At 50.4% G+C, this 24,330-nt stretch overlaps 1 protein-coding gene across 3 annotated transcripts in view; it reads left to right on the top strand.

Annotated features, from left to right (window-relative positions):
• The window catches only part of APBA2 (amyloid beta precursor protein binding family A member 2), a 237,419-nt gene that overhangs the window by 17,697 nt on the left and 195,392 nt on the right, over positions 1-24,330 (top strand). Inside the window, exon 2 of one of the 3 annotated variants that reach the window (XM_077939046.1) lies at positions 20,548-20,657. The gene's annotated coding sequence lies outside the window, so the exon portion shown is untranslated. Of the gene's footprint in view, positions 1-20,547; positions 20,658-24,016; positions 24,074-24,330 lie in introns of those variants that run through there. The other 2 variants (XM_015141738.3, XM_077939043.1) reach the window with 2 other exon arrangements.

Raw genomic sequence — 24,330 nt, 5'->3', positions numbered from 1 at the left:
CTGGTTTGCTGCTGGCAATGACATCCACTTTGCAAGATGACGTGAGTCATGACAGAGCCAGGACCTGGCACAGGGGAGGTGCTGGGTGAGGCACAGGCAGTGCTGTGTGGTGGGCCGGTGATGGGAAGGATCCTTCTGGAAGGCGCAAGACCTACACTGCCGAGGCCCTGGGCAAGTCACAGCCTCCTCACTTGTCCCCGCGAAGGGACAAGGACAAGTCAGAGGAAGTGATTCCTATGGGTCTTACCACTCATCCGGATTTTGTGACAAAATTAGGTTGAACCATATGAAACTGTTATTTCTGCATGTCAAAAAGTGATCCAATATAGGCAACTTCATATGCCTCAACTCAGCAGTTTAGCATTACAGCGACTTTTGGCAAGAGAGAACACTTTTATTTAAAAAACATTATTTTTAGTTATCACATATGAATTCATTCATTGTATTGGAAAATAGAGATAGCAGAAAGAAAAAGGAAGAAGCTTTGAGATAGCCGACTCCACCTGCCAGGGGCCCTCCTGTTATTCGCCCACGATTCCTCCCTGTGCCTGGGCACCCAGGCTGCCGGCATGCCTTCTCCTGAACGGTATATGAGGAGCTCTTTGCACAATCATGGACGGTTTCTTCCACACCCAGCCATACGAGTTTGTACTTTCTGGAGCTGGACCCCAGGGTTGGACATTGAATTTGTTTAGAATGTTTTTCTGCTATGAATGAATGCTGTAATACATATCCTTGTAGTTGTGTTTTTTGTTTTTTATTGGCAGATATTCATGATCCCTTACGGTAAATTTACAAGAGTAGAATGGCTGGGCAAAATGTTAAGGCTTTTTTGATTGACATCCGGAAAAGTTTTATTGCCCACTGACAGTGAGAGGGAGGGGTTGCCCTCCCCTCTTCCTTCCTTTTCCCTCTTCCCTTCCTCCTCACACCCATTTGATGGTACACCATTGAGCAGCATCCAGCACACAGTGTTGGCGGCCCCCCTTGGCATCTGCAGCACGCAGACTCTGTGTGTCCAGCAGACAGCGTTGCAGCACCCCTCAGCGTCTGCAGCACGCAGACTCCCTGTGACCCAGCTTCCTAGGCTGGCTGATGGTGTTTGGAGAGGAAATCAAGAACGTGTGGGGAAGCCGGTGGAGAATCTCAGAGACTTCCCATGACACACGAGGCAGTGGGAGTGGGGCTGGAGAGAGACTGTTAGTTATTGCAGGGAGAGAGGCCTTTTCTGATCGTCCCGCTCACCAGCACACTGAGGGGCTGGCCCATTGGCCTGATGGGCTGGGGACCAGAGCCCTGGCTCATGTGCAGTTATTTCTTTTAAACATGTCTTATTTTGCTGGTGATCTGGCAAGTAGGTTGAAACCAAGCCCTCCCCCAGTTGCTCAGCCACCTGGGACTGCACAGGTGCCTGGGAGTCCGATGGCTGGCAGGCTGCCTTCTGAAGCTTGGCCTGGTGTCCCGGAGCTGTTGGTTGCCCTAGGAATCCAAGGAAAAGCTGCCGAATTCTGCGGCCCCGGGAGGATCTTTGTCCTCCTTTTGCAGAAGCAATAGGTGGATTTGCTCTGTTGAGCTGGGAGGAGGAATTTTTAGATTTCCTCTGGCTGGAGAAGTTAAAATGGAACCATCTACATCAATACTCCAAAATTGGACTTTAAAGCAAGTTTTCGGAAAAACGGACTAGACTATTTTCTATGCGTAGAAGCAAATCCCTTGGGAACTTCCGGTGAATTGTAAAGTGCTTGTCTATTTTGTTTCATTCTCCAATACTGAGAAGTGTTTAATAACTGGAGGCTGCCTGGGTAGGTTAAGGTCTGAGGGGCAGCACTCCCCAGCAGAGCTAATCATTAAAACAAATAGATCTGCCATCTGTAGTTTTTGTTTTGTGTTTTGAGGTGGAGGTCTTGCTATGTTGTCTCTAGGCTGGACTTGAACTCCTGGGCTCAGGCAATCCTCCCGCCTCAGTCTCCTGAGTAGCTGGGACTACAGGTACAAGCCACTGCACCTGGCTTGATATCTCTGTTTTAAAAATCCTGTCTTCTAGCAATTATCTTGTATATCTGGAGGAGAAAGGTGCCATTTTTCTGGCAGTGGAATTTGGGGTTGAGAAGGAGCTGGCTCCTTCAGTGGGGGCTGGTGTCTAACATGCTAGATCTTAAGATCCTTTAAATATTTTTTCTGATGATGAAGTTAAAATGTACTAGTTATAAGGACTTGAACTTTACAGAAATGCATCATGTAGAATAGAAAATGAAAGCTTCCCCCCAAGTTTCACCACTGCCCTGTTCAGCGCCCACAAGGATAGTCATTATTACAGTTTGGTGGAGATTCGTCCCTTTTTTTTTTTTTTCTGTCTGTGGAAATATTTTACTTGTCTTTTGCACAAATACATATTTTAAAAGTATTTTTCAACAAAATGAGATCCTATTGTAAATAAGATTTGCAGTTCGATCCTCCAGCTGTGTGTCTTAGCCGTGGTCCCTTGTCTGTTGTGCATAGCAGCATTATTCTTTTTTAAAAAACTTTAAGTTCTGGGATACACGTGCCGATCGTATGATAGACTGGATAAAGAAAGCGTGGCACATATACACCATGGAATACTATGCAGCCATAAGAAAGAATGAGTTCATGTCCTCTGGAGGGACTTGGATGAAGCTGGAAGCAGCATTAATCTCTCCAACACTTGCACAATATGTGACCGTTGACTTACTGAATTTTAGGGTTGTTCCATTTTTCACACTCACAGAGAATGCTGACATGTGGAGTCTCGTACATTAAACCCTTGCGTCTGCGTGGGGTTGTTTTCGTAGCATAGGTTCCTAGAGGTGGACTTGCTGGGCTGAATGGTTTGGGCATTCAGAGTGTCAACAGATATTGCCAAGTTGCTCTCTGGACAGGTGGTGACCATTTTAAATGATGCTGGTGTGTGGGGCAGCGGTGTCCCCACTGACACTCTCTGGACATCGACACTCTGAACATGATCAGTCTTTGTGGTTTCATTCAGTCATGTGGGTATAAAGTCATAGCTTATTTCATTTTGTATTTGTAAAAATTGTGAATGACAACAAGCTGCTTCTTGTGTGCTTAATACTGATTTGAATTTCTCCTTCTAATTCTCTTTTTCATCCTTGCCTCTTTTCCTCTTGACTTTTGAAGGTTTTATTTTTTTGTTGATTTATAGGTGTTCTTGGTACATAGCGTTATTCCTCATTTGCTGTATACATTGCAGATATTTTTTCTCAGATGCCACTTGTCTTATGATTTTGTTTAAAGATATATTTGGCAATGCAAAAATTTGGAATTTTTACATTGTTAAATCTATCAAGGTTGCTTTTTTAATTATCCTGAATTTTGTATTTTACTTAGAGAAGGGGTTTCTCTACCCTAATATATGTAACACCCTCCTGCATGTTCTGCTAATACTTGATAGTCCAGATTTTTTTTACATTTACATCTCTTATTCAATCTAAAATGTATTTTAGATATGGTGTGAGTTGGGGATGTAGATTTCTTTGTAGGAGTATTCAATTTTCCAACTTAATTTCCTAGTCAGCCACTTTGACCTCTGTTTTGGCAGGATTGTCATGGGTTAAGTTGCTGCTGTGTTCTGAGTGTTTCTCCTGTGTTTCTGGATGCTCCATTCTAATTTACTGCTTTATTCTTGTGCCGCTATCCACCGTGCAAGTTACTGTGGCTTTTGGTGAGACTTTGTTATCTTAAAGGGCCATTACCTCTTCATTCCTCTTCTTTTTTCATTTCCCCCTAACCTTTTTCTATTATCCTTTGACTACAATCCTCCTTTCAGCAGGAGCCAGGCAGAGCAGCTGTCCGTGGGCTCCGCTGTTGGCCGGGGATGTTGACCAGGATGTGGGAGGAATCAGGCGGGAGCCCCTGGCGGGATGGTCATTGTGGCGTCTCTGCACCTGAGTGATTTGTTTTCGCAGACATCAGTGCTTAGGATTGATCAGTCTCAGGATCAGTGCTTGGGAAGGGTAGCGCTTGTGTCCTATCACAGATATGACCCCGTATCTATGCCTCTCTGTGAGGCTGGCTCATAAAATGAATGGGCACCTGAGCCAGTCCGTGTGGTGCTGAAAACCAGGAGCACTCAGGTGACCCTTTCAGCCGTAAAGTCTGCCTTTCCCCAGGGGAGTGGCCGCCGATGGTGTGTTTTCTATTTGAACCAACTCTAAAGGGGCCTTCCCAAGTATCAGAAAGAAACTCAGGTTCTTGACATAGGCAGGGGGAACCCTTTCATTTCTAAAATCTGCTTAAAAACCTTAATGTTATTTAAAAATCCACTTTACCTTTGGTGAAAATATCCTCTTATGCATTTGCAGTGACACCTCTGTCCTCTCTGAAGTACCCTGTGAGTGCAGGCCTGTGCCTGTGACCTGGCTGGACCCCGGGGTTTTCCTGAGCCAGCCGTTGGCCCTGAGCTGCTTGTGCTGTAGACAGGGCAGTCCTCTGGGCCTGGATAAGAGGTTTTGCGTGCTCCTCACAGTTCACAGCAAGCGTGGGCCATCTTCCGTGACTCCTGCCTTGTCCTCCGATAATAAGTCATGCCCCTGTCAGTCCCTGATGGAATCACTTCTCTGAAGTTATTTATTTATTTATTTATGAGACGGAGTCTCGCTCTGTCGCCCAGGCTGGAGTGGAGTGCGATCTCGGCTCACTGCAAGCTCTGCCTCCCGGGTTCATGCCATTCTCCTGCCTCAGCCTCCCAAGTAGCTGGAACTACAGGCGCCCGCCACCACACCTGGCTAATTTTTTTGTATTTTTGGTAGAGATGGGGTTTCACCATGTTAGTCAGGATGGTCTCGATCTCCTGACCTCGTGATCCGCCCGCCTTGGCCTCCCAAAGTGCTGGGATTACAGGCGTGAGCCACCGTGCCCAGCCCACTGAGATTATTGTTGATTTTACACTGAGGCTCCTGGTTACCTGATGGAGGAAACATTCTGGCATAATCAGCAGGTGAGATGCCTGATCCCGCTCTCCTGGCATCTGACATCAAGGATATCTTAATATTTTTAGTTTTTAAAAATTGCGATAAATACATATGACATTTACCATCTGAAATATTTTTAACTGTATGATTCTGTGGCATTAAATACACTCAGTGTTGTGCAAGCATCACCACCATCCATCTTCAGAACTTCTTCATCTTGCAGTCTGAAACTCTGTGTCCATTAAACACTTCCGCCCCTCCCGGCCCCGCTTCCGCCCCTCCCGGCCCCGCTTCTGCCTCTCCCAGCCCCCAGCAGCCGCCATTCTACTTTCTGTCTCTGTGAATTTGATGACTCCAGGTGCCACGTCTGAGTGGAATCATACAATCATTTGTCTTTTTGCAACTGGCTTCTTTCACTTCGCGTGATGTCCTCAAGGCCCACCTGTGTTGTAGCGTGCCTCAGAACTAACTTCCTTCTTAGGGCTGCGTACTGCCCACGTTGTATGGATAGACCATGTTTTGTTTGCGGTTCATCCCTCGGACATCGAGAATATCTCACACAGTAGAAAGAATCCAAGATGCCAATGAGGACTTCATCTTGGTCGCCTCTGCAAGGGTTGGGTGGACAGGCCAAAGCTACCTGCTCATCCTGCATTGAGCTGGATGCTGGGCACAGGTGCTGGGCACACAGGATGCAAACTGGAGCAGGAGCCAGTTCCTGCCCCCAAAGTGCAGCAGCGACATGCCACGTTACTGCCAGCCTATCCGGGGCTTTATAAAGTTAAGAAAAGAGCCGGCCGGGTGCGGTGGCTCACGCCTGTAATCCCAGCACTTTGGGAGGCCGAGGCGGGCAGATCACGAGGTCAGGAGATCAAGACCATCCTGGCTAACACGGTGAAACCCCGTCTCTACTAAAAATGAAAAAAATTAGCCGGGCATGTTGGCGGGCGCCTGTAGTCTCAGCTACTCAGGAGGCTGAGGCAGGAGAATGGCGTGAACCTGGGAGGCAGAGCTTGCAGTGAGCCAAGATTATGCCACTGCACTCCAGCCTGGGCAACAGAGCAAGACTCCATCTTCAAAAAAAAGAAAAGAAAAGAGCCTGTGTCCATCCTGAAGGCTGTGTGACCACAGGGCTTCTAAAGGATGCTTCTGTGTTCCCAGAATTAGGTGGGAGCTCCTGGAAGGCTCTCTTTTATCCCAGTGCTCTTGCTAAATGGAAAGCCCCTCTGTGTGACTGCAGTAGCTGGTGCGATCCTCTGGTCACTTGCACCAGAGCGTGGGAGGTCGTGGCTTGCAAAGCTCACCTCTCATAATGCGATGCCAATACATATTATCCGAAGTTGGTATGCCCGGAAAGAGAGTTTAATATTATTTGGAGATGTGAAAAATAGCCACCAGTAGAATTAAAATCAGAAATAATGACAAGGATGGCCAGCAGAGTGGGGAAGTCCAGATTGGGGAATGTGCTGTTTCATTATAAGCCCTTTCAGCATTTGCTTACTTTGGTCTGAGCGAAAGAATTGTTTCCTTTTTTTAGGGCCATGTACAGCAAAGGACTGACCATCTGTCAGACACACTGGTCAGTTCTGGCAAAGCAGGATTGGAGGTTTCTGTCCTCGGGTGGGTGGGCAGGGACGGCAGCTTGCCGAAGGTATCCAACAGCGCCAGGGGCAGGAAATGAGAAGTACTCAGTGATTGGTGGGATAATGGTATCTAGCACAATGATTCCTGCCAAAATCTGAATGGTGTGCAATAAATGAAAATGCTGCCCCAGTCAGATGGGACTAGCATTTTTCAGCAACCTGCAAGGTCTTGTGTCACAGGAATGAAGATCCGAGTATTTCCCACCCATGGGGGGGTTGGTGAAGGAGTTTTCAACCCCGGGCACCCTGGGCGGTGCTAAAAGCCTCTGCGTCACACCGTCTGGGTTAGTTGGGAAAGAGAGCTCCCACCGTTCCCTTTTAACCCTTGTCCTTTTGTACCACAGCAGTTGCTTTCCTGGAGATCAGAACCATGGCTGGGTTTAACATCATCTTTGGAAATCCTAAAAGGCAATGAAGCAATTTTTCTCTTTTCATTTTTTTATAGCTGTGTCAGTTTGAAATTTTATTTTCATGTCAGTTCTAATAGTATGTCTGCTTGACATAGTTTCTATTAAATGGGCTTGATGAGAAGCTATTTAAAAATTCAGATATTTAGAGTTTCAGGGCCTGTCGTCTTGATTTTTGGGGCAGTACCTCAATTTCATACGGGGTTGTTCTTTTCCAGAAAGATGGGTCACTGAATAATTTACATTTTGTGGTTATTTTCTGAGGAACTATTTCCGGTTATAAATGGTAAACATCTTCTAGGTTTTGCAGTAAGAAATAATTGATTATGTTAGAAAAAAAGGACTCGGGAAGGGGAACATCACACACGGGCCTATCATGGGGTGGGGGGAGGGGGGAGGGGGGAGGGATTGCAATGGGAGTTATACCTGATGTAAATGATGAGTTGATGGGTGCTGACGAGTTGATGGGTGCAGCACAGCAACATGGCACAAGTATACATATGTAACAAACCTGCACGTTATGCACATGTACCCTAGAACTTAAAGTATAAGAATAATTAAAAAAAAAAAAAAAGAAAAAAAGAACCATAAGAAGATGTGATTTGAATTTTGACTTCTCGTAAGTACCTTCTGGAGCAGAAGGTTTTGTCTTCATGGATTCTGTGTCTTGGATTTGGGGACTGTGTTGCACTGAGCTGTGCTCTGTGGGGAGGAGCCTGTGGCAGAACAGTTTGGGTTCTGCTGGCCGCCTCTCACTCTATTCAGGGAGGCTGGGTCCCAGAGAAAGATGACAGCAGTTAGGTCTTGCTGGGAAGAAAACTCGGCTACCAACCCTGGACCGTTTTGCTTCCCCTGAACAAATAAGATAGTCATTTGCCTGCTTTGGGGACGGTGCCTGTGGTTTGCACAGGACGAGGTGGCAGCTGGCTTGCCTGCTGGCCTGCTTCGTGGAGATAAGATGTTCAGACCTACCAGTGCTATTCAGGGGTCGTGGAGGGAATTAATGCACTTCCTTCTGTCCCCCAATCTCATTTACATGTCTCTGGAGCTGAGCATGTATTCTTTTTTTTTTTCCTTCATCTCAATAGAGCATTTAAATTAAATAGATGTTGCTTTAGCCATTCAGAAATGTTTCACATTTAAAAAAACAAAAGGTAGCTGCTGCCATGATTCCTTTGCCCACCCCTACACCGGGGCCTTGTGGGACAGTCCCCCCTTGGCTGTGCTGAGCCCATCTGGAAGCGTTTCTGATTCTAATCAGAAGTGGAACCGTTTCAGTGCAGATTATAGGTTTATGTTAGCCTTAGTGATGGAGGGATGGAAATAGATGCTTCCTCGCTATTACCATTCCAAGTAAAATAATGAGGCTGCATATTTGCAGTGAGCTGCTGAAGCCAGACGTCACTAGAGTAATTTGGATTAGTGGGAAGTTGGAACATATTGTTTTAAAAGCGATTTCAAGAGCATCATCTTTGGAAATCCTGTATAGCAATGAAGTGATTTTTTTTTTCACTTTTTCATTTTATTTACGTTGCTGTGTGCTTGAATTTTTAGTTTCATATCAGTTCCCTCTAATAGTGTATGTGCTTCAGATATTTTGACTTCTATTAAATGGGCTTAATATGAAATTCTATTCAATACTTTTTATTGCTATTGGGAAGACCTGGAAGTGTTTCCAGTTTTCATATTTTGGGTCATGGAGATGCTACTTCCCATCCATTTGGTGACATGTCAGAGTCAGGCCATTTCCAGGAAAGGCCAGAGGAGACACTGTGTTTCTGAGAATATACTACGGATTAGGACATGTGGGTTATTCAGAGATCTGTCCTTTTGTGCTTTGAAATCTGAAGTGTAGAAACTGTGGCCTCACTGAGGAGGCGTTTTAGAATATGCAGGGGGGGATGATCAGGACTGGATCTTGTATTTGGGCACCACATCCAGTCCCAGACAGCATTGCTAAGGCAAGGAGCCCATAACAGCCCTGAGCTCTAGCTGTCGCTGCTTACCGCCTGGAGCAGCAGGGTGAGGGGACTCAGGCTGGAGAGTCCTGATGGCTGCCTGGTGGTTACAGGATGTTACCGCTTAGGCCTGGGGACACAGCCGAGCACCTCCCAGAAGTTGTCTCTGTTCTTTTTTTTTTTTTTTTTTTTTGAGACGGAGTCTTGCTCTGTCGCCCAGGCTGGAGTGCAGTGGCGCGATCTCAGCTCACTGCAAGCTCCGCCTCCCGGGTTCCCGCCATTCTCCTGCCTCAGCCTCCCGAGTAGCTGGGACTACAGGCGCCGCCACCTCGCCCGGCTAGTTTTTTGTATTTTTTAGTAGAGACGGGGTTTCACCGTGTTAGCCGGGATGGTCTCGATCTGCTGACGTCGTGATCTGCCCGTCTTGGCCTCCCAAAGTGCTGGGTTTACAGGCTTGAGCCACCGCGCCCGGCCAGTTGTCTCTATTCTTTACTCTTCAGGTTCCCTGGAGGCAGGAGAGGAGCTGGCCTCATTTCTGGCAGGCACCCCGCTACATTATTGAGCAATCCTCCAGGCTGCAGAGATGTCAGAGGAGGGCCCTCATGTATCCTGATTTTGATTCTTTTATTCTTTTTCCCTAGGCCTTTTACTTGCAGGTATCTTGAGTACCTTGTGTGTATATTTACTTTGAAAGCACACATTTAAATGTTTATAAGGAAAAGGTTCTAAAGACATCTATTGATCCATTCATTCTTCATTCAGCAAATACCTGTTGAATACCTACTGTGTGCTAGGCACTGTGTGCCAGGCACTGCGTGGCCGAGCCAGAGGGCTTTATTGCTCCAATGAGCTTGCATTCTAGTATTCCAGTTGTTTTCACGCATCTGCGCTATCTGGGACAGGCACCATGGCGTTTTATTATATATGAAGCAGCGTGTGTCTGACTACAGTTTGTGTGTATCGTAGACGGGCAAGGATCGAGTGCAAAAACTTCTGGGTCAAAAGGGGTTGGCTTGGGTCAGGCTGCTCAGTAGCTGGGGTGAAAGCATGTGCCACCCCTCCTGATAGAGGGATCCTTGCTGATGGTGTGTGACACCAGAGCCTCTACATCTGTCAGCTGGGTTTGTCCTCACAATAGCTGGAGGAGCAGGCGGGGCAGCATCTGGAGGCTTGGTGCCCTTTCACACCTTGCTGGGACCACCAGGCTGCTCAGCAGTGGCCCGTGCCCACCACTGCACCTGTCGCCTTGTTCCATCTCTGGGACCTATCAGGTCACAGTCCTACCTCCTGTCCCTTCGCCCAGGATCCTAGGGGCTCTGGCTTCAATCCCCTGTGCCCAGGTTTGCAAACCACTCCCTGGGAAGCTGTCCTGGGATCTGTGTCTGTCTACTTCCTGTAGTCCACCACCGGGAGGTAGAAAGGGACAGTCTGCTGACCTCCAGTCTTTCCATAGCAGTGTCTGAATGGATTCAGGAAATCCTTGTGGAGCCCCGGTATGTGCTGCTGCTGGCTGAGGGGTTGGAGCCACAGCAGCATATGAGACAGGGGAGCCCCCATTTGTGGGTCTCACCCTCTTTAGACCTTTAGCACTTGTTTAAATTAAAAAAAATTCTACTAGTTGTAGCTTAAAGTCACTGAGTTTCTTTCATTGTGTTTGGTGACTTTGAAGCCAGTTTGGTAGATTCTATTTCATGAATAGTCCTTGCTGTGGTCTGACATCTGGGTCAGTGAGTAGCTTCGGCCCCTCCCTAGAGCCTCCTGTCCTGGGCTGCAGTGACAGGCTGCGGGCCGGTGGGGTACACTCACACACACCCCTCTAGGAACACTGGGGTCCTGGATAATTATGCCAACGGCAGGCTATTTCTCCCTCCATGTGGAAGTCCTTGAGGTGAAACATTGGGTTTTTAAAAAATATTTTAGTCTTCTGTTGTGTCTAGTCTGAAAATTACTTACTTGCTTTTTAATTCTGCGAACGTGTTTCCTAATGGAAGGGTCAGAAATGTTCTCCTTGCACTTTCCATTAGTGCTGCAGTTGAGAGAGGGAAGGGGAGCGGTCAGGCTCCCCCTCCTCGTCCCAGGGGCCCTCACGGGGGCTGCTTTGAGGTGTAGACCCTGAGGAGGCAGCTCACCCCTGAGCCTGGTGTGTGAGAGCGTCATGGTATTAGGTGACTTTTGAAGGGAAAGCAGGTTTTGCAAGAAGGTCTGTATATACAAAAATACTGTATATTTGACCTTCATCGATGAAGGATTCAGAATTGCAGCAGAAGTTCGAAGGATGCCTAGGGGTTTGCACGTGGCTTCCTTTTGGAGTGCCTTTGTTCTTCTGTGACACCCACCGGGCCTGAGGGTGCGGCTGGATATTCCACCCGGATTGCAGCTGGGTGGCTGTGCTACAAGCTGCTCCTCCTCCCGTGCAGCGCACTTCCCGGGTCCTGCTGCCCCGCTCAGCTGCACGGCCCATAAGGGACTGGTCCTGCCCACGCACTCCGGACCTCCCCTTCCCGAGAAGAGTTACGGAAAATACCTTCCCCAGGATTCCTGGGCTGCACGACCCCGGTCAGCCCCTTTGTGAGAGCTGCTTTGGGTAGAAACGGGGACACAGCCCGTTCTTTCCTCCTGGTCTCTTAGTGCATTCAGGGTTCTGAGCTGATGGGGGCCTGGCCACTCCCCACCTGAGCCTGGCCTCGGCTGAGCTGGTCATCAATGTGTGTCCCGGGCCACCGGCCTGCCTGTTATCTGCAGTGCACAGGTGTGCATGTGTGTGCATACATACACACCACACACATGCCATACCCACCTCACACACACCACACACATACCCCATACACACCACACACCACACACATACCCCATACACACCACACACCACACACATAGCATACCCACCTCTCACATACCACAAACCACACACATACCATACCCGCCTCACACACACCACACACATACCCCATACACACCACACACCACACACATACCATACCCACCTCACACACACCACACACATACCCCATACACACCACACACCACACACATACCCCATACACACCACACACCACACACATAGCATACCCACCTCTCACATACCACAAACCACACACATACCATACCCGCCTCACACACACCACACACATACCCCATACACACCACACACCACACACATACCATACCCACCTCACACACACCACACACATACCCCATACACACCACACACCACACACATACCCCATACACACCACACACCACACACATAGCATACCCACCTCTCACATACCACAAACCACACACATACCATACCCGCCTCACACACACCACACACATAACCCCATACACATCACACACCACACACATACCATACCCACCTCACACACACCACACACATACCCCATACACACCACACACATACCATACCCACCTCTCACACACCACACACATACCCCATACACACCACACACATACCATACCCACCTCACACACACCACACACATACCCCATACACACCACACACCACACATATACCATACCTACCTCTCACACACCACACACATACCCCATACACACCACACACCACACACATACCATACCCACCTCACAAACACCACACACATACCCCATACACACCACACACCACACACATACCATACCCACCTCACACACACCACACACATATCCCATACACACCACACACATACCATACCCACCTCTCACACACCACACACATACCCCATACACACCACACACATACCATACCCACCTCTCACACACCACACACATACCCCATACACACCACACACCACACACATACCATACCCACCTCACACACACCACACACATACCCCATACACACCACACACCACACACATACCCTACCCACCTCACACACACCACACACATACCCCATACACACCACACACCACACATATACCATACCTACCTCTCACACACCACACACATACCCCATACACACCACACACCACACACATACCATACCCACCTCACAAACACCACACACATACCCCATACACACCACACACCACACACATACCATACCCACCTCACAAACACCACACACATACCCCATACACACCACACACCACACACATACCATACCCACCTCACACACACCACACACATACCCCATACACACCACACACCACACACATACCATACCCACCTCACACACACCACACACATACCCCATACACACCACACACCACACACATACCCTACCCACCTCACACACACCACACACATACCCCATACACACCACACACCACACACATACCATACCCACCTCACAAACACCACACACATACCCCATACACACCACATACCACACACATACCATACCCACCTCTCACACACCACACACATACCATACCCACCTCTCACACACCACACACATAGCATACCCACTTCACACACACCACACACATACCCCATACCACACACATATCATACCCACCTCTTACACACCACACACATACCCCATACACACCACACACCACACACATACCATACCCACCTCACACATACCACACACATACCCCATACACACCACACACCACACACATACCATACCCACCTCTCACATACCACACACATACCCCATACACACCACACACACCGTACCCACCTCACACACACTACACACATACCCCATACACCACACACCATACACATACCATACCCACCTCTCACACACCACACACATACCCCATACACACCACACACCACACTCATACCATACCCACTTCACACACACCACACACATACCCCATACACACCACACACCACACACATACCATACCCACCTCACACACACCACGCACATACCCCATACACGCCACACACCACACACATACCATACCTACCTCTCACATACCACACATACACCCTATACACACCACATACATACCATACACACCACACACCACACACATACCATACCCACCTCTCACACACCACACATACACACTATACACACCACATACATACCATACACACCACACACCACACACATACCATACCCACCTCTCACACACCACACATACACACTATACACACCACATACATACCATAACACCACACACACCTCATACATATTACACACACACTACATAATACCATACGTACACTCCCCATACACACCACACCCCTCCGTACATACCACACACCACACACACCCCATAGACAACATACACACACCACTCCATACTCTATATACATATCACATCACCCATACCACACACCACATTCCACACAGACATCTTATACACACCATTCACACTATACACATACCACACAATAGCATACACATACCATGCACAGCCCATACACACCACATGTTTGCATGCAAACTACTGATTGAATGAAACTGAATGATTGTTTTCCCACATTAATACTGCCTGCCTGCACACCCCCGGCTGTCCTGGCCGGCACATCCCCTGGTCCTGCCCTCCCTTGGGTCAGCACTGCCTCCTGTGTTTTGGGGGTCTCTGGCTGTGCCCTGTGGTGTGCTCACATCCTGATCGCGTGGGAGGCTGGGTCCTCTGCTCCAGGGGCCGCCTTCCTGGAGGAGACCAGCCTGATTGCCACCTCTCCTGATGCCCAGAGCAGCAGCCCGTGCAGGAAGTCCTGCTTCCTCCCCTCGCTGTCTGCCGTTCCCCACAGGTCATTTTGTCTCAGTGCCGACATCTCCCCAGCTAGAAAAGCAGACCCTCAAAGGCGCACAGGTGGGTTTGATTAAAATGCCGGTGAATATTAAATGTGTTTTGGTGAAACACTCAGCCAGTACATACATCTTTAATAAAGTAAAATATCCAGGCCTCCTCTGCTCCCACCTCTCTCCCCGCTCCCCTCCCCTGAGGACATGGCTGACAAGCCTTTGGGGGTTTCCCCTTTCTGTGTGCCTTTGCGAGGTGTATGGGCTGGGCAGTGTGTGTATTCTCTAGCCATTTTGACGGACCTGTAACTGGGATCTACACACGTGCGCTCGCTGTAGCTCACTTGCCGTTTTCCTTCGAAAACAGGCCTGTAGGATCCCTCACTGTAGTGTGCGTTGCCCTGCCTCTTTTTTTTTTTTTTTTTTTGAGACGGAGTCTCGCTCTGTCGCCCAGGCTGGAATGCAGTGGCCGGATCTCAGCTCACTGCAAGCTCCGCCTCCCGGGTTTACGCCATTCTCCTGCCTCAGCCTCCCGAGTAGCTGGGATTACAGGCGCCACCTCGCCCGGCTAGTTTTTTGTATTTTTTTTAGTAGAGACGGGGTTTCACCGGGTTAGCCAGGATGGTCTCGATCTCCTGACCTCGTGATCCGCCCGTCTCGGCCTCCCAAAGTGCTGGGATTACAGGCTTGAGCCACCGCGCCCGGCCTGCCCTGCCTCTTTAAAAACGCCGTCCACTCTTCCAGTGCGTGAACTCTGCCGTTGTTTATTTAACGTTCTCTTATTTATGGGTACTTAGGTTTCCAGTTTTTTAAAAGATTGCGGCAATGAAAATCTTCAGCATCGTTTTTTATACATGTGAGTCCTCCTGGAAATGGAGTTTTTGGGCACAAGGATATGCCTGTTTAAAGTTTTGATAGAGAATGCTGAATTGCCTTTCTGAAAGACTTCATTCTAAAGAAATACACTTCTGAAAAAAAGGGAAAGCCAGCAAGAAAGCAGTTCGCTGCCAACAGCTCAGTAGAGAGAGGGGGACTCTCTGAGGCCATGAGGTGGGAAATGTGGCAGCCTGGGAGAAGCCAGGGACCCGGGCAAAGGGTGACATGGTTACTAAGGTTTCCTTTGCTGTTCCCGTCCTCCCTGCCCTCCCTCCAAACCCCCAGGAAAGCAGTACTGGGGAAAGACGGTACGTAACTAAAATCCTGAGAATTCTCATGAACACTTCTCAATTTGGAGAGAGAGGGACTGTGATGAGGGGGGTTGGGATGGTGCCCAGAGCCTGATGGCCCTCACCAGTGTCAGGAGAAACCCGCTCCCCTCCAGGGCTCCTTCCTAGGGTCTGGCTTGCACTGCATTCTGGGAGAATCCCGTAGCCCCATCTTCCCTTTACCCATTGACCCTTTAATAGTATCCCATTCTCACATTTAGCCCTTTGAGTCAATCAACTACCATATTAAAAAATGAATAGACTTATTTTTTTCAGCAGTTTTAGGTTTATGGAGAAATTAAGCAGGAAGTTTCGGGAGTTCTCCTGTACCCCCTCACCCCATTTCCCCCGTTTCCTCATTATTAACATCTTACATTGGTGTGGTACATTCGTTACCTTTGATGAGGCAGTATTATTATTAACTGGAGCCCATAGTTAAAACATATTAGGGTTCACTCTTCATGTTGTATATTCTATGGGTTTTGACAAATGTGGAATGACTCAGCTACCATGTCTTTGTTTTAGTAGATCGTTAGTTGCTTTTTGTCTTATTAGCTGACTGCTGTTTTGAGAAGACCCTCTTGTCACATCCTTTGGCACCCTGGCTTACTGTGGCGTGGGCAGGGGTACTGGGGGCCAGCTGGTCTCTGGGGAGCGGCACTCACTGCATCCTGCCCCTGCCCCATTCTGCTCCTCTCTGGTCTCAGCAGCCTCCCGTGCTCCTTTCACCTGCCTTACCCCAGCACAGCTACCTGCTGCTTAGATGCCACCATGGGGCAAGGAAGCTGCTCCCAGTCGGTCTCCGAGGATTCTGCCCAGAGAGGGGTAAGAATCACTGCGAGTGTTTGCTGGGCGCTTGGGAGGCGCAGGCTCCGCGGGACGGCCTGCAGGCTGAGGCGGTCTGCTTTTGGGTTTTGCAGCGTTGCCTGTGGTCTCCGTGGGTGAGGGAAAAGGCACAGGGAGGTTAAGAAGCGTTCCTGGTGCCACGGAGCCGGTCAGTGACACAGCCGGCTCTCAACCCAGGCCGCTGCCCTCGGCAGCCAAGCCCCTTCTTTATTTTGGAAGGGCCACCCTGCCAGCTGGCACACAGGGAGAACTCATGAAAGGAGGCGTGGCTCACTCCAAAGGGAGAGGGACACAGGAGCGGCCTTGATGCGCTGCGCCCCCTCCGGGCCCCAGTCCCTGTCCTCAGAGGAAGCAGGACTCCCAGGTGGGCGAGGTGAGGCAGATGGCCTCCGCCACGGCAAGGAGGAATCCCGGTGCTCCTCTGGCGTCCGCCTCGTTGTGGGAACACTCAGGCGGGATGTATTTTAAAGGAGTGCCTGATGCGTGTGGGTGTGGCGGGGATGGGGATGGGGGTGGGGGTGGTTGCAACGGGGCCTATGCAGGATCCCGGTTGGAGGGGGCTGCAGAGGCTACTGCTGGCCCGGGTGTCGCCATGGCAGCTGGAGAGCGGGCGACGGTCGCTTGGTGTCCTCCTTGGGGTTGTTGCCCACATCAGTGAGCGGTTCCCGTCCCACCCGCTCACTGCGACGCTGGGCAGGGTTGCTTGCCAGTTAATTGTGGGGATTCTCTCTCTCTCTCTTTTTTTTTTTTTTTTTTTTTTTGGAGACGGAGTCTCGCTCTGTCGCCCAGGCTGGAGCGCAGTGGCTTGATCTGGCTCACTGCAAGCTCCGCCTCCTGGGTTCACACCATTCTCCTGCCTCAGCCTCCCAAGTAGCTGGGACCACAGGCGCCCGCCACCGCGCCCGGCTAGTTTTTTGTATTTTTAGTAGAGACGGGGTTTCACCGTGTTAGCCAGGATGGTCTCGATCTCCTGACCTCGTGATCCGCCCGCCTCGGCCTCCCAAAGTGTTGGGATTACAGGCTTGAGCCACCGCGCCCGGCCAATTGTGGGGATTATCTGAGAGTTGCTGGAGTGTTCTGCCCTTTCCTGCGAACCTTTTACCTGGGGGGGCTGGGGAAGAGGCCGAGCCAAGGGAAGGAGGCAGGATGCCACACACGCCCTGCAGGGAGGGTCATCTGCTGGGCACCGTGACACGCAGAAAGCCAGGAGCCTGAGCCCTGCCCGCGGTTGTTGAATGGAGGGAGAATGAACAACCGCTGACTCCCGGGTTCCTGGGAGGCTGTACCTCTGTCCCTCTGCTCCGGGTCAAACCGGCTGTGTGCTTAGCCTCAGGAACACGCGGCAGGTGGCAGCCCGCGGCCCGTGGCAGGTGACGGTGGTTTTGCAGTGTGGTGTGCTGTGGGGGCTGACGGGGCACGGCTGGGCAGGCCAGGCGTTCTCTGGTTCAGGATGCAGGGCTGGTTCTTCCCAGAGGAGGCAGAAGTCAGGGAGGAACTCTTTCCCTGTGTCTCCTGAACAGCTTCGTCAGCACACCCTGCAGTGTGGACTCAGTGAGTGTCCTGCAGCTCTCTTGTCCCAGAAGGGCTGTGTACGTTCGGCCCTCAGGGCAACCTCTGCATTTCCTTTCTGGGGGCTCCCAGATGAGCCCTGCTCCCCCAGGTCATCCTGCTCCGTATTGATGTGATAAACCCCTCCTTAGTCTGAAACATCTGCTGGCCCCGTTTGTCCGTGGGATAAGAACGGGCTTGAACATGGCTGTCGGTGCTCTGTGTGGCGTCAGTGGCGTGTTCTGTGGCAGCTTCCTTCCTCTGTAGCCCGGTATCTTTGACTCCCAGCCCGATGCTCCCTCCTCATCTACCAGAGGCCCCTCCTCAGCCTTTGCATTTGCTTGCATTTATCTTCCTTCTTTAAGGCTGCATTTGAGGGTTTAGGGGCCAAAAGCGTCATGTCCAGTCTGTAAACTGTGTGCCCTTTCGGGGCCGGGTAGGAGCCCGAGAGGAATGGGAGAAGTGGTCATGAATGATTGTGAGGACTGCAGAAAGAAGACAGGGCTGAGAAGAGTGTGATTACCCCCAAAATTCAGAGATGCCTGCACCAGCTGGGTTTTGAAGAATGAATAGGAGTTTGCCAGGAAGATTCTAGAGGAGCAACAGCAACAAAAAGATTTAAACATGGGCACAGAAGAGGTGAGGCACAGATGGCACAGGGATTTGGGGTGTGACGGGGCAAGGCAGCCATGGGCAGGGCGTAGACCCAGGACCTCAGATGCTTTGCACGCGGTGGCTTGGAGGCCATGACCTTGTCATGCAGCGCTGTGTCTCCATGGGCCCCATTAGAGTCCCTGGCTCTTGGTGTGCCCTTCATGCCCACACCACGGTGGTTGCAGGCAGGTGGGGTTTGGCCTAGGTTTCCCCCGAATGGACACTACTCCCTCTTGTGCTTCAGTATCAGAGTGGGCCCATGGGGTGGGAATAAATGTTTGGGTTTAGGAGGCCTCCAGCTGGGTGGCCTGCTCGCAGGCAGGAAACACAGATGAGAGGAAGTAGCAAGCCGGAAGGCAGCAGCCGTGGATGTTAAAGCTGGAGGAACCGCTTAAGAAATGGGTGTCAGCTCCCTCGTTTGATGTGGCAGGAGGATGATGGTGAGAGGGGTTGGGAGCAGGTGCTGGAGCTGGAGCCTGAACCCCCATATCTCAGTGCTGCCATCATCCTTCATGGTAAGGAAACTGAGGCACAGGCAGGTTACATAGTCTTCTGAAGATGTCAGTGGCAGAGCTGGGACATGAACCAAAGTGTCTGTCTCTGCAGCTCAGTTCTGTGTGAAGTCCAGGCAGACGGTGCTGATCGGTAAGGGTGCTGGCTGAGCACTGATGGCCACCTGCGTCTCAGGGAGAAGCAGTGTCACCTGCTAATCTGATGGCTTCTCTGGGCACCGGCACGTGGGCACCATCGCCCTTTCTCTGCAAGGGGTTTGTTTAGTGTGTTTGGAAAAACATCCCCCAGCCTACTAGGTGTGGCATGCACTATTTTAAGATAAATAACCCAAATTCCACAAGCTCTGTATCTCATGCAGCATTTCGTACTTTGAAAAACCAAGTTGGTTTCGGCCGGGCACGGTGGCTCAAGCCTGTAATCCCAGCACTTTGGGAGGCCGAGAAGGGCGGATCATGAGGTCAGGAGATCGAGACCATCCTGGCTAACACGGTGAAACCCCGTCTCTACTAAAAAAAAAAAAAAATACAAAAAACTAGCCGGGCGAGGTGGCGGGCGCCTATAGTCCCAGCTACTTGGGAGGCTGAGGCAGAAGAATGGCGTAAGCCCGGGAGGCGGAGCTTGCAGTGAGCTGAGATCTGGCCACTGCACTCCAGCCTAGGCGGCAGAGTGAGACTCCGTCTCAAAAAAAAAAAAAAAAAAGAAAAGAAAAACCAAGTTGGGAACAGAACCCTGATGAATGTGTTTCATTTCCTGTCAGAGCAAATGAAACCTGAAATATTAATGGCACCAGATTTCCCTTATCTTCCTACAGAAGGGCTTGAAAAATGTATTCCCCACAAGCTTAGCATGCAGCTCTGCTACCTGTGGCCCGAAATCATTAGTTGTCTGTACTCACTGTCCTTTGGGAATAAACACGAAAGTTCACTTGAAGACTTGGGGGAGAATCACGGTCAACCTGTGACTTGGTTTTTCCGATATTCGGCCGCTCTGGAGAGCCTTGGAGTTCCAGCTACTCTAGAGATTCTGGAAAGGGAGCTGTTAGCCTCCCATAAGCACATGTGGCCCATCGTTGCCATCCACACCTGCTCCTCTGTGGGTGAATCAGCGGTTTCCTTTCTCAGCCGGTGGATGCTTCATTTGTTTGTGTTCTTTTTCTTTACAGTCTCCTGAATATTTACGCATTGCCGAATCTCCTGTGGACAAACCACCAACAGGCCAGGACTGTCCCGTGGACAGACGGGGTGAGCCTCTTCCTGTGTCTGGAGATTCTGAGTGAGTAGAACCCGTCACGATCCCCACTGCACTTAATGTGGCATTCATGCATAAGTCTGGGCTGATGTGCTAATTGGGGGCCGTAAGAAGAGTTATAGCCACCATGGCCCTCACCTTTCTCTAACAAAAGCTTAAACACAGCTACGCTAGATATTTTTGCTTTCTGCTTTCACAGACTTCACATACACTTACATTTATTTTGAGGTGAAAGGGGAAGAACAGACATTTACAGGGGACCAGTTGCCAGGAGAAGACTGCATTCCCTGTGAACCCGTCCGTCTCACCTCTGAGATCCTGTCTCTGGGACGCCCCAGGTCCCTTTTCCCAGCTGCACTGCGGCCTCCGTCCTCCTGGTGGAGCTGTGCTGCTTCCTTGGGCAGCCTCCCTTCCCCATGGGGTGCAGATGGGCCCAGGGCATCCCGGTGGTCAGTTCTTCCCAGGGACCCAGGAGGAGGGGCAGGCAGGAAGTGGGCAGGTTCTTTCTGCTCGACCTGGCAATAACAATTCCTAAATTGTTGAGCACCCCAGGCTGCTTGCCTTGACAACCAGGTGGCCAGTCCCAGGCACTGCCAGTGTGGGCAGGGCCCTCCCCAGGGACGGCAGCAGGGCAGCCCAAGACACTGGTGGTCACACAGTTAGTCCCCACAAGGCGATGGTGCAGGACACATACTCGAGCTGCCTGCAGGGTCTGGTTGTGGGAGCGGCTCAGCCCCTCCTGCAGAGGCAGAAGCATCTTCACCAGCTGCCAGTTGTCCCGCAGGAGCCCTGTGCCCAGTGGAATATCTCAGTGCAGTGCACAATGGGGCCACAGCTGTGTCACAGCCATGCTCTCTCCTTTAGTGGGCTGTCTGAGCCGTGTTCCACCTGCCTGTTCCGACACACTGGTCTCCCTCGACGACCCTGCTCCCACCGGCTTCCTCATGGTTGCCATCTGTAACCCAGACCCTGTTCCAGGAGCTGGCTCAGCACCGTCCTGCTCTACACCCTCTCTCAGGGGACATTCTAACCTGCCCAGCCTGTCCTACTCCTGCCTCTCAACCGAGAACACTGCAGGTCCTTCAGGTTAATTAGGTGAGACCTTAGAAGCAGGGGCAGCAGGATTTATCCCACACGCACCATGCACTGTGCTGAGGAAGCCGCGGTCACTCCCCTCATGGTCACTGGGGTGAGGAAGCTGAGGTTGTTGCCCATGTAGTAGAACTGGAATTCAGAGCCTTGGCCACGTCTCAGTCACCACACTACGCCCTGTGCAGGACGCTGGGGGAACCAGGCAGCTAGGACCAGCCTGTGCCTTGGGATGCTTATCCAGACCACCCACCCTTGCCCCCTTTGCGCCTCAAAGGCTTGGTCTACTTTTCAGACACGGTTTTTATGTTGTCAGCGTGATACATATACATATTTTAAGACGTCAAAGAGTTTTATAGGTTTTATGAAAAAAATAGCAGACCGCTGGCCTCCCAGACCATCTCCCCACAGCCCCTGCCCTGCCGACTCCCCATAGATTACCACTTCCAGCTGTTGTCGCTTCTTCCTCTGGATATATCTCCACGTTTGTAAAGAATATGGGCACGCTACTATTTCTTAGTCTTCTGTTGTGGTCAAGATGGTTGAACTCATAGATTTCCCTCCTGAGAGCTGCTCCATCTACCCCTAACCCTAACTCTAATACATAGGGTTATGTCATCATTTAGGTGAACCCTTGTGCAGTGTGTATCAGTCAGCATAGGCTGCCTCATGAGGCAGGAACAAGCATCCCCAGAGCTGAGAGAGTTCCGTTTCTCTAGCCTCCTGCCCTGGGGGTGGGTGCTGAGTCTGGGGGAGGTGTGGGGTGGGGATAGGGGCCCCAGGGCTCAGCAGACAGGTGCTCTCTGGTGTCACCATGTTCCCTGCCGTCTTCTCATATGGAACCCATGGTGTCCTTTTGCCAGGGCATCCCTGCTCAGGGGTCAGGATAGTCCTCCTCTGAGTGGCTGGGGGTCTGACTCTCCCTATTTAGACCATTGAGAAGCCCCCTGCTTTCGGCCTCACTCCCTTTCTGTGCTGGTGTCTCAGTGCTTGGGCCTTTCGGGGTTTTAGAGGTGGGCTGTGAGGCTGGGCACGGAAAGGCTTCTCCGCCTCCCCCTCTCCCCGGGGCTCCTCGTCCCTGTGCTGCCTCAGCACTTCGTCTGGCAAGATTTGCAGGTGCAGTTTTCATTTCTCATTCTCCTGGTTTTGAGTGATTTTAAGAGAAGATGCAGAAAGGCTGTGACCCCACCTCTAAAAGCCAGCAGTCAACCTGGCCACTCTTAAAGCTGTTCTAGTGGGCTTCCCACCCCGTCACCCTGCTGTGACAGCGTCCCATGAGGACAGACTCAACGTAGGATTCTGTCGTCGCCTTCCCGAGCACCCGGCAGCCCTGGTGCTGTAGCTTTCCCTCTCCCCTCCTTGTTCTCAACCTCAGGAGGAAAATGTCGTTTCTCACCATGAGATATGATGTCATCTGTAGGTTTTTTTTTTAAAAAAGTAGGTAAAATTCATGTAACATTAGCCATTAACCATTTGAAAGTGTGTAATTCAGTAACATGTAGTGCATTTGCAGTGTTGGGCACCCACCATCTGTGTCTAGTTCCAACACGTTTTCATCATCCTAGAGGGAAACACTCCGTTAAGCAGTCACTCCCCAGCCTCCCTACCCCAGTCTCTGGCAGCCGCAATCTGCTTTCTGTCTCCATGGACTTACATGTTCTGAATGTTTCCCATAAATTAGAAATCATATACTTTGTGACCTTTTCTTTTTGGCTTCTTTGGCTTAGCATAAAGTTTATGGGGATCATCCATGTTGCAACTTGTGTCAGAACTTCAGTCCTTTTTTTTTTTTTTTTTTTGAGACGGAGTCTCACTCTGTTGCCCAGGCTGGAGTGCAGTGGCGTGATCTCGGCTCACTGCAAGCTCCGCCTCCAGGGTTCACGCCATGAGTAGGTGGGACTACAGGTGCCCGCCACCACACGAGGCTAATTTTTTGGTATGTTTAGTAGAGATGGAGTTTCACCGTGTTAGCCAGGATGGTCTTGATCTCCTGACCTTGTGATCCACCCGCCTCAGCCTCCCAAAGTGCTGGGATTACAGGCATGAGCCACCGTGCCCGGCCCAACTTCAGTCGTTTTTAGGGCCGAACAATATTCCATTCTGCAGATACACCACATTTGTTTGCGCCTTCAGTTGGTGGACATTTGGGTGGTTTCCACCTTTTGGCTGTCAGGAATAATGCTGCTGTGAGCGTGTGTGGACAGCGTTAGTTGCGGTGTCTGTTTTCAGGTCTTCGGTGTATGTATTTAGGAGTGGAACTGGTGGGTTCTGTGGTAACTGTTTCACTTTTCCAGGAACTGCCAAACTGTTTTCCACCGCAGCAGCTGCGCCACTTTACATTCCCGCCGGCGGTGAGTGTGGGTGCTCCTTTTTCGCCATCCTTGCCAGCTCTTGTTAGCTTCTGTTTTTTGTTGCCTTGTTTCATTATGGCCAGCCTACTGGGTGGGAAGTGGGATCTGACTGTTGATTAGCATTTCCTGAATAGGTTTTTTGGTAGATGCTCTTTGTCAAGCTGAGGATGGTCTCTGCCTCGTTTAGTGAAGTGGTTTTTAATCAGAAATGGGTGTTGGATTTTTGTCAGATGCTTTTTCTGTATCAGTTGATCTGA

The sequence above is a fragment of the Macaca mulatta genome, chromosome 7, assembly GCF_049350105.2.
Source record: "Macaca mulatta isolate MMU2019108-1 chromosome 7, T2T-MMU8v2.0, whole genome shotgun sequence".
Classification (NCBI taxonomy): domain Eukaryota; kingdom Metazoa; phylum Chordata; class Mammalia; order Primates; family Cercopithecidae; genus Macaca; species Macaca mulatta.
Note: the sequence above shows the minus strand (reverse complement) of the source record. Positions and strands in the feature narration are given on the sequence as shown.